This window comes from Hydra vulgaris, chromosome 12, assembly GCF_038396675.1.
Source record: "Hydra vulgaris chromosome 12, alternate assembly HydraT2T_AEP".
Taxonomy (NCBI): Eukaryota; Metazoa; Cnidaria; class Hydrozoa; order Anthoathecata; family Hydridae; genus Hydra; species Hydra vulgaris.
This window is the reverse complement of record NC_088931.1, coordinates 37784200-37792500: the sequence shown is the minus strand read 5'-3', so window position 1 is coordinate 37792500 and position 8301 is coordinate 37784200. Positions and strand designations below refer to the sequence as shown.

General features: G+C 26.1%; 1 long non-coding RNA gene across 1 annotated transcript in view; it reads right to left on the bottom strand.

Annotated features, from left to right (window-relative positions):
- LOC136088702 (uncharacterized) overlaps positions 1-4397 on the bottom strand; it is a 5818-nt gene extending 1421 nt beyond the window's left edge. Inside the window, exon 1 of the long non-coding RNA XR_010642407.1 lies at positions 4131-4397. This is a non-coding gene — a long non-coding RNA (uncharacterized LOC136088702). The remainder of the gene's footprint in view (positions 1-4130) is intronic.
- Between the last annotated feature and the right edge of the window lie 3904 nt (positions 4398-8301).

The following is an 8301-nucleotide window of genomic DNA, read 5'->3' as shown; positions in this document are numbered from 1 at the left end:
TTTATTAACTTTAATTTGTTTACAGCTAAATATGAAATATTACAAGTTATGCCATTATGGTTAGCTAAAAATAAATAATCATTGAAAATTACTAAAATAAATAATGGAACACCAAGTTTGTACATTTTTGATTGTATGTGCAAACTTTTTTTATTAAGCTGGAAAACAATAACATTGTTATTATCACTTAACAAAGATTGAATATCGTCAAATATAAGTTCATCCTCTTTAAGAAAATCATTTAACTCATCTGGTAAAATGCTTCGAAAACCGCTTGAACATTTTTTCTAACTTTACTTGCTGGTGTGGCTAAACAACTAGGCGGAATATTTTAAAAACAGATGGTGGGTTTAAAGGTCGTTGCTTCCCATATTTGCTTTCAAAAGGTGCTTCATTTGGCCAATGCAGTTGACATAATGCTATATAGTCTGTAACAATAAAACCATTTCTTGGGATAGCTTCACTGCATCTTTTTCTCTCCTCTAGATTCTTCGGGAATTTATAAATTGATGTTTTTGTCGTAGTTGAGTATTGATATTTTTGTTGTAGTTGTAATTGATATTGTAGTTGTAGTTGTAATTGATATTGTAGTTGTAGTTGAATAAATTGATATTTTTGTTGTAGTTGAGATAGTTCGACTTGCAAATAGATACACAGCATTTTAAAGGCATTTTTATGGCATTTTAATTATTAAAAAAACTTATCGTTAGTTTGACAATATTATTACCTTACAATGTTAATGCCTTGAACCTTACAACGTTATCGTCTTGATGTTGGGCTATCTAATTTATAAACCAATCACATTTTAAAGATTTATTAAAAAAGCGCGAACACAAACTTTCGTCTAATGTTAAAAGATGAAAATGTAAACAAAGTATTAGAAATTGGCCTTCAGTTTAACAACTTTGTTGCGCGATGTCAAGGCCTTTTATTATAGAAGGCCGCGGTCACACATAATATAATATTCTGAAACTAATAAACAAACATCTAAATTTCTATAAGTAAATTTATTCTTTGATCATTGCCTTCATATTCTATCTTATTTTCATATCATAATCTATTATGGAATTATTTATATAACATATCACAACAATATTATTAAATTTGTGATGTTCAAATATCATATGAACATTCTCTAACATGTTCATATGATATTTGAATATAGTTCTTGAGTATATTATCTGCAAACAATTGACTGATGCAAGTTCTAATGTTGTCAAAAACCAAGCATGCATGCATGGGACACTGCAGTGTCCCACAAAGAAATGCAGGTTTGAAAGTCAAATTTTGTTTTATTTAAAAAAAAAATTAAAATAAGGGAGAGATAGGGAGGTTTCTGTAACTTTTTTTAGGCTCCAAAACTTTTAACTTTATATATAATAAGGTTCATAAAACTTAAGGGACTTACGAAGTACATTTAGGAACAAAAACAGGATATTTACAGAAACTTTTAAATTTTTAATCTGGAGTACCACAGTGTAATTGGGAATAAAGTCTCTGGGTCCAGTATTCAAAGTAATACAATCTAAAGTAATATATAAATTAAATAAAATGCTTTAAAATGCATGCAGTTATACATATAACTCCTGATAGTTAACTATATGTATAACTAGTTATACATAAAATTTATTATATAAACTTATTTTTTAAGGTTATGCTTGAACAAATTAGAACCAATTAATTCAAATTCAAGATTTAGTTCAAGTTCAAGTTATTTGTTCATTGTTTTTTCACTATTTTTTATTTATTTGTTCAAATTTGTTAACTAGTACTAATTCTCACTAAAGTAAGAATATTTATCATTGTTGAACGTGATTTTATTAGTAACAAAATTTTACTAACAACATATTTTGACAACATTTACATTTTAAATGATGACAGCTTTACTTTTCTATTGATGTTAAATTTATTACGTTTCAATAACTCAGATTGAATTTTAACTGAACTATTGTAAGCTTTGTAAGGGTTTGTTGTATCTCAAATGGTGTTGTAAATAAAGTAAAAATAATATATATATATATATATATATATATATATATATATATATATATATATATATATATATATATATATATATATATATATAGTATTTAGGCTATGGGATCATCCATAAATGATGCCAGTAGATAGAGGGGCAGTGTGAGTTTAACAATAATTGACAATGGGGAGGAGATGTTGAGACCAAAATAATGTCAATTAAAAAATTGAATTAAAAAAAAAAGTAACATATTTTATTGAAAAAAAAAGTAAAACAATTTATGCTAGCTATGAGCAGGTATTTACACCAACAATGTGGTCTAAAAACTTCTTGCTTTTGTTGCTTAAAACTGTAGAGGATCATAGGAAAAACAATTTAAATTCAGAAATTAGCTTGCTTATCTGAAAGAACAATTTATGCTTATTTTTTTTTACTTTTAGTACTGTTGAGAATAAATGTTTAATTGAACCCGAAAAAAATTGATGGTATATGCATTTTTTATATTATATTAACAATTCAGATATACCATCATAATACGATAACAAAAACTGACATCATTTTCAATGGGAGTTGGCAAAAAATTGACTGAGTTTAATAAAGGGTGAAGTTGTTTAATAAACCGGGTCATCATCTGACATCATTATGCATAGATGACCCTACGATTTAGGTAAAATAAGTAATCAATTTGCCATATTTCTCTTTAGAAAGTGTAAGAAAAAAGCATTGTTATGCTGAGAACCTACCTATTGAGCAAGCTTTGACCACCTATTTTATAAATTTGAGAGACAGAAGTGGAAGTGCGAATCGCAAAAGAACTAATAACAATGCTCTAAATTGATTTTAACTTTGTAGACTAACATTAATATAGTATTTAGTAATAATAAATGAAGTTTACATGATTTTTATAATTTGTATTTATTTCCACTAATTATTAGTTGTCAGTCTCCATTTTATAAAATGAATTAAAAAACTATTTATTTATAGTACAATAATAATACATAAATACTAGTTTCCTAATGCTATTATCATCACAATGTTAATGGTATTCGTTTTAAAGTGAAATTTTGTATCAATTTTATTGTTTTAATGTTATATTTATACATATATATATATATATATATATATATATATATATATATATATATATATATATATATATATATATATATATATATATATATATATATATATATAGTATATATATATATATATATATATATATATATATATATATATATATATATATATATATATATATATTATATATATATATATAAATATGTATATATATATATATATATATATATATATATATATATATATATATATATATATATATATATATATATATATATATTATTTTTACTTTATTTACAACACCATTTGAGATACAACAAACCCTTACAAAGCTTACAATAATTCAGTTAAAATTCAATCTGAGTTATTGAAACGTAATAAATTTAACATCAATAGAAAAGTAAAGCTGTCATCATTTAAAGTATAAAGGGTGTTGTCAAAATATGTTGATAGTAAAATTAAGTTACTAATAAAATCACGTTCAACAATGATAAACATTCTTACTGTAGTAAAATATAGTACTAACTGATAAATTTGAACAAATAAATATAAAATTAACAAAAACAATGAATAAATAAGAACATTAACTTGAACTTTAACTAAATCTTGAATTTGAATTAATTGGTACTAATTTGTTCAAGCATACCCTTAAAAAATAAGTTTTTATAACAAATTATATGTATAACTTGTTATACATATAGTTAACTATCAGGAGTTATATGTATAACTATATGCATTTTAAAGCATATTATTTTATTTAAACATTACTTAGATCATATTACTTTGAAAACTGAACCCAGAGGCTTTATTCTCAATAACACTGTGGTACTCCAGTGTTATTGAGAATAAAGCCTCTGGGTTCAGTTTTCTGTGGCACTGTGGGACACTGCAGTGTCCCATGCATGCAAGATTGGTTTTTGACAACATTTCAACTTGCATCAGTTAATTGTTTTGCAAATAATTTACTCAAGATCTATATTCAAATAACTATTATATTATCCTAATAATACGCCTATTTGCACAAATCTTAATCTTATTTCTATAAAGAAAGATAAAAATTATTCGTGGTACTTACATACTTGCTTGCCATTCTCTTTATTAATATAAAATATTTTCACACAATATAAACGTAACGCAATGCAATGTTGATTTAAAATTTTTTTTTTTAGTTTCCAGCTTTTAAATTAATTCCCATGCAAATCCCACAGGAAACCCACGTGGGATTTCCCATGTGTGTAAATACCATATGGTTCCCACATGTAACCCATGTGGGATTACCCACATGGGTTTAAGGTGACAAATTTCCATACGAATACCACATGGGAAAATCCGTCCCACATAAATCCCATCAATCCCACACGGAACCCACGCGGAACCCATGTGGGGCGCGGTTTTATTTTTCACTGGGTTCTTTAACTAAAGTTAATTTTTATTATTTTTACAGAGCCTTAATTGTTCCCAGGCAATCGCCTCAATTTAGGGGTTTAGATCTAAAATTTTAAAATTTTTTTTTGATATTTATAAATATAAATGAATTAGTTTACTCTGACAATTTGAAAAATCTCTTTTTTTTATCTTAAGTTAATTTTGACAGTTTTAACAGAGCTTTTTGTACTCTTGGCCCAATTTGCCCCAAAATGGGAAAACAGGTTCTGTGTATTTTTACATATTTTCCTAATATTTCTAAGTAAAAATGAATTTGTTCATTTTGACAGTTTAAAAAAGCTCATCTTTTTAAAATTAATTTTTATTGTTTTTACAGAGCTTTGATTGTTCTTGGCCTAATTGCCCTGAATGGGGGAAACAAGCCCTAAGATTTTTGCATATTTTCTTGATATTTATATATGTAAATGAATTTGATCACTCTGGCAGTTTGGAAAAGCTCTTTGTCTTTATCTAAATTTAGTTTTTACGGTTTTAACAAAGCTTTTATAGCTTTTGATCCCAAACGAGCAGTGTAATCCTTACCTAGGGGCTCCTAATATGAGAATAATAATTTGCAGAATTGAATGCTTTAATTCTTTCGTAAAAAATAAAATAATAAAAATAATTTAGCATAATAACTTCAATGAATCTCCTTCTTATAAATATATTATCAAAACTTGGCGCCATAAATCTTTAAGGAAAACTCAACAAAAGTTGCGATAGCAACAAAAGTTGCGACAGCAACAAAAGTTGCTATCGCGATATTGTCTACACTCTAGATCTTGATCATTAGATTGATGACTTTATAACGCGTGCCTCCATACGTATAAAAACATTTCACTTGAGAAAATAAAATACATTTTTATGCTTATTGAAACGATTTGTTATTTCTTATTATAGATTTTCAACATCTACCAACTAGTTTAAGCCCCGGGAAAACTACTATACCTATACAAAAATATATTTATTGTGTTTTTCTCAAAAATGTTTGCACATTTATTGGTGATGCAATACTCGAAAAATATACTTATGTATATTGAAAAGTAAGTAATTATATAAAAAGCTAGCAGTAAACAATTTTAGATAAATCAGATAATCATTTTTTTATGCTTTAAAATACTCTTTTTAATAGTTTTCTTAAAGCAATTTAAGTTTTCAAAATCAGTAGTATTTCGAATAAGTCATAAAAACTATTAACTTTTATTAGGAACACGATAAATAATTTTAAATTTCTCAAGCTTAAAAAGTTTTGAATTAAATAAATCATTTAAAATTATTACATCTTCTTTAGCTATCGTTACTAATTTTTTTTTTTTTTTGTTTCATTTTTTTGTTTATATTTATTAACCAGCCCTAAATATTTATTTATATTTGGATTATTTTTAAAAAAATGTTACGAAAATTTTTGTGATTTCATGATTATCTCACTTATCTTAATTTTTCTTAACTATTCCGCTGAAAGATTGTTAGCAAAAATTTATTTTATTGGTGAAGTTTTGTATGTGCTTATACTGTTTTATTTATCACCTGTTAGTTATGTAAATTTTTAAAAACGTTTAAAAACACCAACACGTCGGGACTAGGTGATAAGATAAATTTGTCTTCTTTTTGCTCCAGCTAGGATTTTCTATTATTGTAATTTTTTTTGTTGCAATTTTTAACAAACGGCAAAATGAAATAGAATATATATAAAAAAAGCTTACGAAAATTGTTTACGAAAGAGAGATTCTAGTTTGTCTTTATATTAGCATGCTACATTACCGTAATTTAAATAACTCTTAACAAAGCTATTATAGATTTTATTGAGTTAGTGGTTTTTCAATAAATCACGTGACTGGTATATTCCCATACTTATGGACTTTTTTACTACCTCGTTAATGTTTATTTAAATTTAGATTTTCGTCAATGATGCTGTGATGCTGAGCTCTGATCAACATCAATGTTAATGAAATTAAAAAAAAAACAAATTAAGGTTAATGTTGTAAAATCTGTTTATGATATTATCAAACCTCTTTTGTTTCTCATTTTAAATTTTTGTTTTAAAACAGGTATTGTTTGTTTAATTAAAAATTGCACGAACCACACCGGTTTTTAAGACTGGCAATGACTCCATTATTTCTAATTGTAGATCTATATCTATCTTATGTGTTTTTCAAAATAGTTCGAAAGAATAACGTATAACTGGCTATTTAATCATTTATCAGAAAACAATATGTTTACTCATATTGTGATTACGGGCCTTTATAAACTTTGTGGGTCGAAGGTCAAATTATCTTTTATACAAAATAATAATTACTGAATGTTATGAATATGTTAATGGTTTTTATACCATTATTATATTTATGTTGTTGTACAATATCTAAATAGTTGATATTGTCATCAACATAACTTTTGCTAAAATCTTGTATAAATTAGTATGAAAACATAACATAAATACATAATAATATAATCAATGTGATAAACTTGATATAACATAAAACATAATTAAACAAAATAAAAGTAATGATACTTTATGGCCTTATGCCCTTATAGGTACTTAGATAGTTAGGTACAGTTAATATAAATTGAAATATTTAATATTTTGACAACAGCTTAGACATTAACGGTGATGAATTCTTTACTATTTCAAGTATGTCTTCAAATTCAATTTCGTCTAAAATTTCTTTTTCAATTGTCATAAGGAGAAATGCTTCCAAGTGTTCATTTCCAAGAGAAGAACGTAAACGATTTTTAATTATTTTCAATTTACTAAAAACACGCTCGCAATTTACTTGACTCACGGATAGTGTTAATACAAATTCTATGGCAGTAAAAAGATTAGTGTATAAAGGAGAATGCATATAATTGCGAATAAATTAGTTTGTGAACACACAAGAGACAAGAATCACGAATATGTCCATTATCATTTTCTCTCATAGACTTGTCACATCCTAAAAAAAAAATTAATTACCTATTAAGTTTTTAGTTATACTTGTTTATACACCTAGGTTTAAGTTACAACCTACCTAAATTGTTTTTTATTTTACCTGTCCTGATATCAGTGGGAAGTTCATTTAAATTATCATTAATCCCATCATCTTCTTCATGGCTATTGTCATCAATGCTATCATATATTATACGATTGGATTTGTTCAGCGGTTGTTTAACACTACTGTAAATACTTGCAAAATGTTTTAATTCAGCAATTAACAATGGATGGTCTACTGACGCCAAAGTAGACAATTTTTGTAACGCTGACTCTGGAAGATCATCTGACTTCAAATCCTTAAAATGTTTTGGTAAAAGATATTGCATGTCAACAATTAAATTTGTATTATTTATAAATCTCTCTGACAGGCTAGTTTTTAGTTGATCAATAATACACAGGAATACTTCAACCTTAAATTTTTGTTTGGGATTTATTGGTGATTCATCGCTACATATTTCGTCAAACATTCGCTTTGTACGTCTTATTCTGTTTTGCTTAAACTCGGATTCGACAATTATATCTTCAGGTAATTTAACAGTTGTTAACTTGGTATTCATATCCGAACAAAATTTTTCTGATTCTGACATAACATCATCAAAATTAATTTTATCTATTTCTTTAATAGTTGTTTTGACCATTTCCCATGCAACAAGGAGGTCTAAATTTTTAGTTTGTAAATAAGTTGACGTAGAACCAACAGTAATAAATATTTTTAAAAATACATGAGCTGTACATATGGTTTTAAAATTGCATAAATTTTCTATTAAAGACGAAGCCTCGGATGAAGACTTTGGATTAAATTTACTTGATGTGGTAACAAAGTTAAGAGCACTAAGAACAACTGGATATAAAC